At 49.0% G+C, this 14,066-nt stretch overlaps 1 protein-coding gene across 1 annotated transcript in view; it reads left to right on the top strand.

Annotated features, from left to right (window-relative positions):
* Positions 1 to 5,701: 5,701 nt before the first annotated feature.
* The window catches only part of PRR36 (proline rich 36), a 41,858-nt gene continuing 33,493 nt past the window's right edge, over positions 5,702 to 14,066 (top strand). Inside the window, exon 1 of the mRNA XM_040346314.1 lies at positions 5,702 to 5,881. The gene's annotated coding sequence lies outside the window, so the exon portion shown is untranslated. The remainder of the gene's footprint in view (positions 5,882 to 14,066) is intronic.

Genomic DNA, 14,066 nt, shown 5'->3' on the forward strand with positions numbered 1-14,066 from the left:
ACTCATGGGAACATACAAACATAGAAGAGAGACAACAGAAATAGACCAGTGGGTCAATTGAGTCTATCCTTTTTTTTTTGTGGAGGGGGGGGGAATAATTATGCCAAGCAGGGGCGTCACTAGGGGGTGGCTATTGGGACTATAGCCCCGAATCTGGACACCATAGCCCCGAGTCTCTTGCCGCAGGGTCCCTGCCCAACCAGCGGGTCGCGGCCACGGCTGCTGTGGTGGGCAGGCTGACTGCATGAGAGAGGTGGAGGAGAGGAGAGAGGTGAGCGGGCAGACAAGCAGAGATGACATCTCTCTCCGCCCGCTCCACATCAGCACTCTTCATAGCCTGGCCTCTTCAATGTGGGAGTGAGGTGCGGCGGGGAGCAGAGAGATGACATCATTTCTCACTGCTGGTCACACATCAGTGCTCTTTCGCCCTCACAGCGCGGTGGAGTGGAGGTCACATGCTTTCTGGTCGTCAGTGGAGCTCCACTTTGCAGCCAGACCCACTTGCTTCAATGTCGGAGGTGCAGCGGGGACCATCTCCTGCCCTCACTAAATGTACCAGTGTTGCCAGCCTGCCACCAATGCAGCGTCAATGCACATTTGGTGGCACTGGCTGGCATGGCAAGTGACAATCCACATCAGTTGGCAAGTGACAACCCACATCTGGTGGCCAGTGACGTGGCAAATGACAATCTGCAAATGGTGGCAGGAGACGTGGCAAGTGACAATCTGCAAATGGTTGAAGCTGACGTGCCAATCTAAAAAATGGTGTCAGGTGGCAAGTGACAATCTGCAAATGGGTGTAGGAAGCTCCAACACCAGCCATTGCCTGCGAAAAATTGCTTACCACCGGCATGCCCCCCCCCCACGGGCCTGCAAAAAGGTTGGTGGTGACCGCTGCTATGGGCTTTAGCCCCAGATCTTTTGCAGACCTAGTAACGCCCCTAATGCCAAGCAAGTTCAAATTCACTTGAAGCAGGAGCAGTTTGTCCTCCCCACTGCAGGTGGCACTCTTTAGCTGGCCGCTGTGCAGAAGGGAATGGAGGTAGAGAGGAGCTTTGTTCCTCTGAAGCCTCCATAGGTGTCATTAGTGCAGCAGTGGTCTGATCAGACACTGCTGCCCTGGCCATCTTTTGTGAGGGCAATGCTAATATACAGCACTTTTTCACAGTGGTTGGCATGCATTTGCGAAGTGGATAGTGTTGGACTTGGGACGGATCCCCGCTGGCTATGGACAGTGCATTTAGCGCCAAGGGAGAGGTTTGGGTTAAATAAGTATAGCACGCCTGGCACCGCTATCTGGGACCTTCCTCTCAGTTTACTAAGGATTCTGCACTGCTGTTTGTCAGAAACCATGAATCAGACTGAGATAGAAGTACAGTTAAATCACACTTGTTTAATAATAATAATAATAATAATAAAAAGATAAACAGAGTAAGAGTAGTCAAAACATAGCCAAAGTTCAGCAACCGGATCGGATAGTCAGCCAAGCCAAAGTCAGAGAGCCAGAGATATATGTAGTAGAACAGCAAGCAGGATCAGGAGCCAGAAGGGATGTCAGGCAAGTCAAGCAAGTCGTCAACAGGAACGCAAGGAGATGGTCTCTGTGATGTTGGACCAAGGCGAAGGCAGAGAGCAACTGAGCTGGAAGGCTTAAGTAGGCAGGACTGACGAGCAGGATCATGGAGCTGGCAATTAGCAAACAGCTGAGCGGACAGCTCAGAGAAGGAAGGGCTGAGCCCAGCCCTGACACTGTTTTACCTATCAGTCACCCCCTTCATCATATGCTGCTCTTGTAACCTAAGCCTATCAAAGAGACCTCCTTCCTCCTGCTGGTGACCCCTCTATTGATAACTAAAGATCTATATAGAGGAATCAGGACCTCCTTCCTCATGCTGGTGACCCCTCTATTGATAACTAAAGATCTATATAGAGGAATCAGGACCTCCTTCCTCCTGCTGGTGACCCCTCTATTGATAACTAAAGATCTATATAGAGGAATCAGGACCTCCTTCCTCATGCTGGTGACCCCTCTATTGATAACTAAAGATCTATATAGAGGAATCAGGACCTCCTTCCTCCTGCTGGAAATCCCTCTGTTGATAACTAATAATCTTACTAAATTCAAGTCAAAGTCAGTTGTCCTTCCATGTACGGTCCACTTTTCAGCACAGTTCTTGTACTAAGTAGATTATTGAGCAATAAAGTGTGCTTCCCCCACCTATGGTAACCAATCAGTTCTATAAAGAAGATCTCCAACCAAAAATAACAAGATAAAACTTAATATATCATTAATTGACAAAATAGCAATATTCACCTTCGATCCAAAGATTTACACTGCAGTACTTCTTTCTGTTGCTAGATGTCCTCAGTCTGATGGCCAGCATAATTTAGCTCACTTGCTCTGAGCCTAGGTTGTCCTCAACCCATGCCACCCTTTGACTGGGTAGTGACAGGAGAAAGGAGAAGAAGCACAGTGATGAGCCCATCTCTCTGCTTTCTCCTCCTATCAGCATGCTTCTTGTCAGCACATGAACTGATGGGCTCCTCGTGCTTCTTCTTTCTCTTACACTTCAGCCATGCTGTACAGAAATTGCAAGAGGCTGATACTGGGTCAAATTCAGGTGCTTACAATGCTTGTATTTAAAAAATAAATTTAAAGTGGGTCTAAACCCACATATACATTTTCATTATATAGATCTCTTATATTTTCATTATATAGATCTCTTATATTTTCATTATATAGATCTCTTATATTTTCATTATATAGATCTCATTATATAGATCTCTTTTTTTTTTTTTTTTTTTACTTTTGCTGGTAAAAAAGAGATTTTGGGTCTTTTTGACCCCAAACCCCAAGGGCCAGATTCTTGTACAGCCGCGTAAAAATTGTGCGGGCGTAGCGTATCTGATTTACGTTACGCCTACGCAACTTACACGGGCAAGTGCTGTATTCTCAAAGCACTTGCTCCGTAAGTTGCGGCGGCGTAGCGTAAATCGGCCGGCGTAAGCCCGCCTAATTCAAATTTGGATCAGGGGGGGCGTGTTTTATGTAAAACTACTGTGACCCGACGTGATTGACGTTTTTGCGGAACGGCGCATGCGCCGTCCGTGGAATTTCCCAGTGTGCATTGCTCCAAAGTACGCCGCAAGGACGTCATTGGTTTCGACGTGAGCGTAAATGACGTCCAGCCCCATTCACGGACGACTTACGCAAACGACGTAACTTTTTCAAATTTCTACGCGGGAACAACGGCCATACTTAACATTGGTACGCCGCACTTATGCCTCATATAGCAGGGGCAACTATACGCCGGGAAAAGCCTAACGTAAACGTCGTAACTTTACTGCGTCGGCCGCGCGTACGTTCGGGAATTCGCGTATCTAGCTAATTTGCATACTCGACGCGGAATTCGACGGAAGCGCCACCTAGCGGTAAAAAAAAAATGCAGTTAAGATCCGACGGCGTAAGAGACTTACGCCTGTCGGATCTAATGGATATCTATGCGTAACTGATTCTAAGAATCAGTCGCATAGATTCGACGGGTCGGATTAGGATTTACGACGGCGTACATGGCGCTGCGCCGTCGTAAGTCCTTTCAGAATCTGGGCCCAAATCTCTCCTTAAAGAGGACCTGACATCCTTATTTCTATTACAGGGGATATTTAAATTCATTGTAATAAAATTGATAAAAAAAAAAAATGAAAGGGACTGTAAAAGTAAAAAGTAAAATACAAAATAAATAAAAAAAAGTAAAGGCGCCCCCATCCCTCCGTGCTCACTTTCTATTGCAAGGGATGTTTAAATTCATTGTAATAGGAATGAAATTGATCAAAAAACATGAAAGGGACTGTAAAAGTAAAAAGTAAAATAAAGAAAATAAATTAAAAAAGTAAAGCCCCCCCATCACTCTGTGCTCGCTCGCAGAAGCAAACACATCCATGCGACCGCCTTTCAATGGACCGGGGCAGCCGCAGGGCGTATTGCGGTAGGGTCCTGTGCGTGTTTGGGTCCGGTTCAGATGCAAATTCAGGCAAAAATTTGCACCTGAACCGGTGAACGGACACGCTTCCGACCCCCGTGCATGAACCCGTGACCACACATACAGTGGAACCTTGGATTATGAGCATAATCCATTCCAGGAGAATGCTCGTAATCCAAAGTACTCGCATATCAAAGCAAGTTTCCCCATTGAAGTCAATGGAAACTAAAATAATTTGTTCCGCATTGACTTCAATGGCATGCAATACCGCATGTGGCCAGATGAGGGGGGGCACCGGAGAGCCTCGGAATCACTCAGAAAGGCCTGAGGACACCTTGGCTGAACTCGGAAAACCTCAGAAAGGCTTGTGAACGGAGTATTTCCGAGATTTTCCGAACATTTTGGAACAGCTCCGAACGGCGCTGATCAGCTCCGATTGGCGCCGTTCGACTCTGCTCGGCTCCGGCGCCCCCCCACCTCATGTCAAACATGGTATTGCACACCACTTTGGCTTGAATCCAACGCTCGCAAACCGAGTCAGGATTTTAAAAATACAGGCCCAGATTCTTAAAGGACTTACGACGGCGCAGCGCCATGTACGCCGTCGTAAGTCCTAATCCGACTTGTTTTATCTATGCGTCTGATTCTTAGAATCAGTTACGCATAGATATCCATTAGATCCGACAGGCGTAAGTCTCTTACGCCGTCGGATCTAAACTGCATTTTTTTTTTGACCGCTAGGTTGCGCTTCCGTCGAATTCCGCGTTGAGTATGCAAATTAGCTAGATACGCGAATTCCCGAACGTACGCGCGGCCGCCACAGTAAAGTTACGACGTTTAGGTTTTTCCCGGCGTATAGTTGCCCCTGCTATATGAGGCGCAGCCAATGTTAAGTATGGCCGTCGTTCCCGCGTCGAAATTTGAAAAAGTTAAGTCGTTTGCGTAAGTCGTTCGTGAATGGGGCTGGACGTCATTTACCAATGACGTCCTTGCGGCGTACTTTGGAGCAATGCACACTGGGAAATTCCACGGACGGCACTGGCGCCGTTCCGCAAAAACGTCAATCACGTCGGGTCACAGTAGTTTAACATAAAACATGCCCCCCCTTCCACATTTGAATTAGGCGGGCTTACGCCGGCCGATTTACGCTACGCGGAGCAAGTGCTTTGAGAATACAGCACTTGCCCGTGTAAGTTACGGAGGCGTAACGTAAATCAGATACGTTACGCCCGCACAATTTTACGCGGCTGTACGTGAATCTGCCCCACAGTGCTCGTATTGCGAAACGCTCATTAACCGCGTTACTCGCAATCCGAGGTTCCACTGTATGTAAACCCGGCCTTAAACTTGCGAACAAGTGCCAGAAAAAGCCTGGTCTTCAAGTGGTTTTAACGATAACTGCGCTGCCTAGGGTTTGGCTTGAACTTGGTAACCAGTCCTACCAATTGGGCAACTGGTCGCTATGGGCTCGGAAGACTCTTGTGCGCCGGTCTTCATACACCGGCCCCTGTGTGTGGTGAAATAAGCCCCCTCTCTGTGCTGTACACAGTGTGCCAAGGAGGCAGCTCCGGCTGCTGCTGGTCCTTTCAATGAGTGCACAGTGTATTGTTGTGTCGTTGGGGGGAGTTCTATTGATCTGCTCTGCCGTCTACTTGTGACGGATAATAGAAAGCGTTAATCTTCCCCTGGGAGGGTATGAATATTCACATCACCCCTTAGCCTGGGGAACGAGGAGGAGGAGGGGGAGGGGAGCTCGTTTCCAAATGCTCTGTGTTCTCTCCTCCTATTGGTGGCTTCCTCCTCCCTGGTACCCTGTCCCCATCCATCTCCTCTTCTTCCCCTGACACTTGTCTGTGTGCGAGGAGAGAGGAGGGACGCAGGGCGTGAAGAGCTACGAGGAGGTGAGTGCCGAGGTTCACCATTGTCTCATAATATTATCCTGCATTATGTTTATGGCTCTGTGGGTGAATGCCAGGGTGCCCTCGCACATCCATGCCTTGCGTCTCGGGTTGCCACCTCATCCCATCAAACCTGAACACATGAATTACACAGGTTTATTTAATGCAGATAAGGCACCAAGTGGGTTCAATTACCACCTTAATCAGCCCCAGAACCTGTGTAATTAATATGTGTTCGGGGTTTAAAGGGATGAGGTGCCAACCCCACTTGCGTCAGTAATTTTAGAGGATAATAGCGGCGTGTTTGCCGTATTTCTGTAGGATTTTCTCACCGGTCTTTGTGCCATAACCAAATGCAACCAATTGGCGTTCCGGCTGCTACATAAGATGTTATCCGGGGAAAAGTATGAGGGTCTGCTGCCCCCCAAGCCCAGAATCGCGCCCCCCCCTTGAAAGATCGGGCGCTGGCTGAACGCCAGCAGGGGCTCATCCTATGCCCCGCTTGTTCTGGAAGGGCGTGATCTGGTTGGATATGGGTTACCGCTCTTGGCATACCTCATTGCTCAGCTTTAGTAAACCCCCAACGAGGGTTCTCCAAAGGAGCAGGAGAAGAGCGCAAAGTGCGCAAAGCCATAAATCATCGTTTTATAGCTGTCCGAAGAACCAAGGAGGACTGCTGATTGGTTGCTGGGGGGATATGTGTGAGGATACAAGGCAGGATGTGTTCTAATAATGTGTGATAGAAGTGCTTGTCTGGAGGACCTCTGTCCCAGTGCATTGTGCTGCCATTGGGGAGGGGGAAGGGCGCTCCTTTTCAAATGCTAACTACCCCAAATCTGAATGGAAAAGCTTCTGATGGACGCTTGTGACTCTGGCTGCCGTTTCTGGCGAGAGCTGATTAAATTCATATTGTACAGCCATACAAAGATGCCTGTGAGGTGCTTGTATATTTTACAATGAATTTCTCTGTATAAAGCTTTATTTAAAACCATAATAAACCTAAAACCATAAATGTAATATATTGCAGCCCTCACATCAGATTTTTTATACCAATCATTAGATGTGGTGGCTGCATTTGTTTTCTTTGGGCCAGATCCACGTAGATAGGCGTATCTTTAAATGGGCGTAGCGTATCGTAGTAACGCTACGCCGCCGCCGCAACTTTGAGAGGCAAGTGCTGTATTCACAAAGCACTTGCCTCTAAAGTTACGGCGGCGTAGCGTAAATCTGCCGGCGTAAGCGCGCCTAAATCAAATGAGGAACAGGGGGGCGTGTTTTATGTAAAAAAGGCATGATCCCACGTAAATGACGCTTTTTTTGGTACGGAGCATGCGCGCGCATGCTCAGTATCACGTCAAATTTTCAAATTAAATTACGTCCGCTCAATGCCTAGACGACGTGAACGTAATTTAAAGCAAAGCCCTATTTGCGAACGTTTTACGCAAACGACGCTGGGCCCGATGTCCATACTTAACATTGCGTACGCCTCATAGAGCAGGGGTAACTATACGCCGGAAAAAGCCTTACACAAACGACGTAAAAAAATGCGCCGGGCGGACGTACGTTCTGAGAATCGGCGTATCTAGCTAATTTGCATTTTCTACGCGGAAATCAACCGGAAGCGCCACCTAGCGGCCAGCGTAAATATACACCTAAGATCCGACGGCGTACTAAGACGTACGTCAGTCGGATCTAGCCCCCATTCTGGCGTATCTTGTTTTGTGGATACAAAACAAAGATACGCCGGAGCATCCTAGAAGTTACGCGGCGTATCAATAGATACGCCGACCTAACTTCTTCGTGGATCTGGGCCTTTTCTTTTAGGCTTTTTCTTCCTCTGTTTTTCCTCTGTTTTTACCCGTGATCTGGCCAGTAACATGCCTCCTGCTAGAAAAAGTTTTGTTGTTTTTTATTTGGGGGGGGGTAAAGGTTATACATTAATAAATAAAAGCTGATCATTCTAAGCACCCCCGTCAGTGATAAATTGTTTGTCTCAACACTTTAAACTCAGTGGCAGCTCGTGCTTTTTTGTCCAGGGGGTGGTAAACAACTCCCCTCCCCGCAGCACCGCAAAGCCAATCCCACTCAACCCCCCTCCACTCGCTGTCTGCCGGTCAGTCCACTTACCCCATCTAGGTTGCGGGCATCAGGCAGCGGCAAAGTTTGGGGCATTGGCAGACATCAGGTTGAGGCGGGCATCGGGGCATTAGGTAGCGACTCCTCGCTTCCGCCGTGCATCTCCCCCCCCCCCTCCTAGGCATCCAATAGGATGCATTTCAGCCAATCGGGTGATGGGTATTAGCCCTGCTTCCTGATTGGCCAGGAGGAGGATCAATGTTGCACTTTGCACCATGAGCCCGCCCTTATTTGAAGCCTATTAATCAGGTGCTTCAAAAAAAGCCAATCAGTGATTTGTTTTTCTATTCAATCAGCTCTTGGGTGCTGCTGCCGTCATCTCAGCTAAGGGAAGCCTTGCGGCTTCACAGCCAGTTCCCTACTGTGCATGCGCACTGCGCTTTGTGAATGGCCTGGTGGCGGGGGAAGGAGAAGGGGGGCCAAACTTCCGGCTAAGTTTGCCGCGGTGAAGTCAGCTGAAAATGGGAGTGGGTACCTGTCAAAAGCAGGATCCTGCCCCCCTCCCCCTGAAAAGGTGCCAAATGTGGCAGCGGAGGGGGGGGGGGGACAAACAAGCCGAGCAAGCCGAGCCCCAGAGTGAGCATATATATCTCAAAGTGGAACTAAACCCTCCTATCATTTTCAGCCAAGGAAGCTGCCATCTTGGCCTTTGTTTAATTTGCAATTGCCATGATGCTGCACATGTGATCCTTTATGACACCAGTCACCAGTATGGCACCAGACACAAAGCTAAATCACTGTGCCATGGCATCAAACACAGCCACTGTGCCATCAATTGTCGCCACTGTGCCCATTGATGTCACTGTGCCCTTTTATTGTCGCCACTGTGCCCATTCATGCCGCTGTGCCAATTGTCCCCACTGTGCCCATTGTCCCCACTGTGCTTATTGTCGCCACTGTGCCCATTGATGTCACTGTGCCCTTTAATTGGTCGCCACTGTGCCAATTGTCACCACTGTGCCCTTTAATTGTCGCCACTGTGCCCATTGTTGTCACTGTGCCCTTTAATTGTCGCCACTGTGCCCATTGTTGTCACTGTGCCCTTTAATTGTCGCCACTGTGCCCATTCATGCCGCTGTGCCAATTGTCCCCACTGTGCCCATTGATGTCACTGTGCCCTTTAATTGGTCGCCACTGTGCCCATTTATGCCGCTGTGCCAATTGTCCCCATTTTTCACCATTGTGCCCATTGATATCACTGTGCCCTTTGCCGCCGCTGTGCCCTGTAAAATGCCCCTCCCCGCCTGGCACTTACCTTTACTTGAGTCAGCCATCCACGTCCTCGACCCTCGATGTCTTCTCCTGCCCTCGATGACGCTTCAGCCAATCAGGTTACCGGTAGCCAGAACCGGCCAACCTGATTGGCTGAGATGCCTGTCCGAGGATAAGCTTTCGGGGACCCAAGGGCTGTACTCGGAAAGCCTATCAGAGCCGCTGGCACATCCAACCAGCTGCCGTTATTCAGATGGTTGGCGCTCAATGTCCGGCCATCTGAATAGAACAGCGGCAGCGGCGACAATAACATAGATTCGTGCAATGCATGAATCTATGTTATTAGACTCAGTGGCAGTGCGGAGCCAGAGGGGGCAGGGCTCCAGCGCCCTCTATGGACGAACCGCCACTGCCACCCTCTATATGAATAATGGATAGATTAATGCATAGCGTGAATTTTTCCATAGCCGCCGTGGCCACCCCCAATTCAGGAAGCCAGGGGGCCCTGAATTTCAGAGGCGCAAATCTTTGTTTGAAGCACCTGATTAAAGCCAGAGGCTCTAATAGGCTTCAGAATTGGGTGGCTCGTGGCGCAGAGCATTGCGCCATGAGCCCACCCAAGTGTTACTATAGCAAATTAATATTTGCTGTTGTAACACTGATCCTCAATCTGGCCAATCAGAAGCGGGTGTTAGACCCTTTTTCTGATTGACCGAAAAGAGAAGACTCCCGATTGGCCGCAAAGAAAGGGGGAGGAAACGGAAGCGGTCGCCGCCATGGAGACCCGAGGAACGGCGATGCTGCCACCGAGTATATGAAGCCGCGACGGGGTAAGTGCGACCGATCGATGTTGTTTGCCGCCCCCCAATAAAAACATTCCACTGGCCGCCACTGGTATGGGCTGCCGACAGCGCAGCGCTGGAGAGGATTGCTTGCTAGGTAAGTCTCTCATAATGTGTTAATGTGTTGTGCATACTAACACAATATGGAAAAAAGCTCCTGGGGGGCCCAACATTTTCCAGTTTATTTTTCCTTTACAAAATGGCGCTCCAGATTAGGAGTACAGTTTACAACCCCTAGATGCATTCAGGGCAATGCAAGCTAACAGAAAACAGCTTCCCGTACTTTAATAGACGGCGATTTGTTATTTGTTCATATATATTACTATATATACTGTAAATGATGTCATGATTTCATCATAATGTCATGATGAAGCCCCAAGGTGCACATGGAATACATTGCACTGAGCGGCTCAGTATATATCAGTTCTAAGCTTTGCTGCATAAGTGCTAGTAATATTTTGTTCAAAATGTTTTATTTTAATAACATTTATTCGATTTTCTAATCATTAGTGGGATCAAATCAATGTTTGTTTTTGACTACAGTGACAAGAAAATATTTGAAAGAGCAGGATGGAAAATGTTTGTAGGGAAAATCATGGAAATCAATTAAATTTTTTTTTTTTTTTTTTTTTTCTTTATAAATGTCAGTTTTGCTGCAGCATGTTCTATGCAGATGCACCACGTTACAGGCAGACTAAGGCAGTGTTTCTCAATTCCAGTCCTCAGGCCCCCCCAACAGGTCAGGTTTTCAGGATTTCCCTCAGATGAAAAGGCTGTGGTGATTACTAAGGCAGTGAAACTGATCAAATCACCTGTGCAAAATAATGGAAATCCTGAAAACCTGACCTGTTGGGGGGGCCTGAGGACTGGAATTGAGAAACACTGGACTAAGGGGACCCCCCAGGCATAATATTTAAGGGATTTTTTTCATTTTTATTGTTTCACTTTAAGCATCATTAAAATCACTGCTCCTTTATGCTGTGTTCACACTAGAACACGCAGCGGCTCGTAGCAGGAGTGCACTGCATCTCCATTCACCGTTTCAGGTCCGATTTAGACCCCTTTCACACTGAGGAGTTTTTCAGGCGGTACAGCGCTAAAAATAGCGCTGCTATGCCGCCTGAATAACTCCTTCACTGCCTACTCAATGTGAAAGTCGGAGGGCTTTCACACTGAGGCGATGCGCTGGCAGGAGAGAAAAAAATCTCCTGTCAGCAGCATCTTTGGAGCGGTGAGAGGAGCGTTATGTATACCGCTCCTTCCCTTTTAAAACAATGGGAAACTGCGGCAATACCGCCCGCAATGTGCCTCTGCAGAGGTGCATTGCGGGCGGTATTAACCCTTTATCGGCCGATAGCGGGGGTTAATACCGCCCCGCTATCGGCCGAATCCCGCGGAAAATACGACGGTATAGCGCCGCTATTTTTAGCGGCGCTATACTGCCACCGTGGCTCCCACCCCAATGTGAAAGGGGCCTTAAAGGGGTTTCCCACCCAATTTTTACGTTTATTAAAAGTCAGCAGCTACAAAAAGTGTAGCTGCTGGCTTTTAATAAACTGACACTTACCTGCTCCACGTTCCAGCGACGCGCCGGCCGGGGCTCCGCTACTCTCCCCCCCTCCCCGGCCGGCGCCTTCATTGTCACTGTGGGCACCCGGCCGTGACAGCTTTCGGCTTCACGGCCGGGCACCCACTGCGCATGCGCGAGCGGCACTGCGCATGCTCGTGCGGCCCAGCGCTGCGCTGTTTGATTGGACAGGCGATCGCCTAGGACCTGTCACGTGTCCTAGGCGATCGCCTACAGGGAGGGGCTGCCAAAAGGCGATATGATGTATCGCCTTTGCAGCCCCTCGGCGGAAGGAGGAAGTGGGACAGGAAGTCCCCTTCTCCTGAAGCCCCCACTCCCCCCCCAAAAAAATGACATGCCAAATGTGGCATGTAAGGGGGCGAGGAGTGGGTTAAGCGGAGGTCAATTTTTAGGGTGGAACTCCTCTTTAAGTTTGAACTTTGGGCTGAATTCGGACCTGAAACGGACCAAAAGACGCACCGGAGCCGTTGCAGAGATGTGTGAACCGGCTCACAATCTCCTGCTATGCAAATTGGATGCGGGGGAAACACGCATTTAATTTGCCTAATTGTGAACCTAGCCTTAAAAAACATCTTTATTTACCTGGGCCCCCATAGCCTTTTTATGGGCAATAACTTGAATATAAGCCTTAAAATGGGGACTTTGGACTTTTCGCATTCGTGTTCCATAGACTTCAATGGGGTTTGTGGTTTGGGTCCGAACTCTTGCGATGTTCGAGAGTTCTGGGGCAAACTTCACAGGGGGGGGGGGGGGGGTGTTTGGCCCATCTCTACTTCACATATGTGAATGAGCCCATAAGCAAGCCCCAACTGACCTCTTTAGCTGCAGGTACTAGTAGTGAGGCAGTGCGGCAGGTACAGCCAGGTGTGGTGTTTACATTTACCTGCAGTACAAATCCGTGACAGGCTGAGAGGCTCTGCAGCTGTTTGCATGTAGTCACATATAGAGCGATTACCTGCAGTCAGGCTTGGTTCACACCAGGTTCCCATATCACACCCCTCACATTTTTGTAAATATTTTATTCTCTCTTTTCATGTGACAACACTGAGGAAATGACACTTTGCTACAATGTAAAGTAGTGAGTGTACAGCTTGTGTAACAGTGTAAATTTGCTGTCCCCTCAAAATAACTCAACACACAGCCATTAACCACTTGCCTACAGGGCACTTTGACCCCATTCCTGCCCAGACCAATTTTCAGCTTTTAGCGCTGTCACACTTTGAATGACGCGGTCATGCAATACTGTACCCAAATGAAATTTTTATCATTTTTTCCCCACAAATAGAGCTTTCTTTTGGTGGTATTTGATCACCTCTGCGGTTTTTATTTCTTGCACTATAAACAAAAGAAGAGGGACAAGTTTGAAATAAAACACAATGGCCCAGATTCACAGACAGTGGCGCACATTTATGCCGCCGTAGCGTATCTCCTTTACGCTACGCCAACGCAGCGCAGAGAGTCTAGCATGGGATTCACAAAGCACTTGCTCCCAAAACTGCGCTGGGTTTCCTAGGCGTAAGCAGGCGTAGGTGGAAGTAGGCATGAGCCATGCAAATGAGGCCGTGACCCCATGCAAATGATGGGCCGAGCGCCAGACAGATACGTATAATGAACGGCACATGCGCCGTCCCGTAGACGCATCCCAGTGCACATGCTCAAAATCACGTCGGAACAACTGCCTAAGATACGCCGGATCACTGCCTACGGCGTGAACGTAACCTACGCCCAGCCATATTCACGTACAACGTAAACTACGTAAAATACGCCGGCTTGTGTTCCCTGGTGTAGACCTTTGCATGTCTGCTGCTGGGTTACACCTCCTTTATGGGGCTTAACTGTACGCCAGATGTACAACTTACGCAAACCGCGCATAGCAAATGAGGAAAATATGGCGATTCACGAACGTACGTGCGCCGGGCGCACGTACGTTCGTGAATCGCCATATTTTCCTCATTTGCATATTTAACCACTTCAATACCCGCCCATTGTCATTTGACGTCCACAGATGGGATCTCCCATCCTGGGTGGACGTCAAATGACGTCCTGGGCTTTGCGGGTGGATATCTGAATGATGCCTGCAGCTAGAGGCATCATCCAGATATCCTTTTGTTCTGCCGGCGATTCTGCGCAGCATAAGAACAATCATAGCGGCGGTTCCACCGCTTGATCGTTCTTACAGGCGGCGGGAGGGGACATCCCCCCCTCCCGCCGCCATCCGGTGGTTCTCCGGGCTCTCCCGTCCCATCGGGGGCCCGGAGAAAGAATCGTCCGGCGCTCACAGGAAGCATAGAGATGACTGGTGACCAGTCATCTCTATGACCGTCGGAGGACCCGGGCGCGATGTGATGACGTCACGCCCGGGTCCCCGTAAGTAAACAAAGCCGCGATTGCGGCTAGTAAGCCACAGTAT

This window comes from Rana temporaria, chromosome 3, assembly GCF_905171775.1.
Source record: "Rana temporaria chromosome 3, aRanTem1.1, whole genome shotgun sequence".
Classification (NCBI taxonomy): Eukaryota; Metazoa; Chordata; class Amphibia; order Anura; family Ranidae; genus Rana; species Rana temporaria.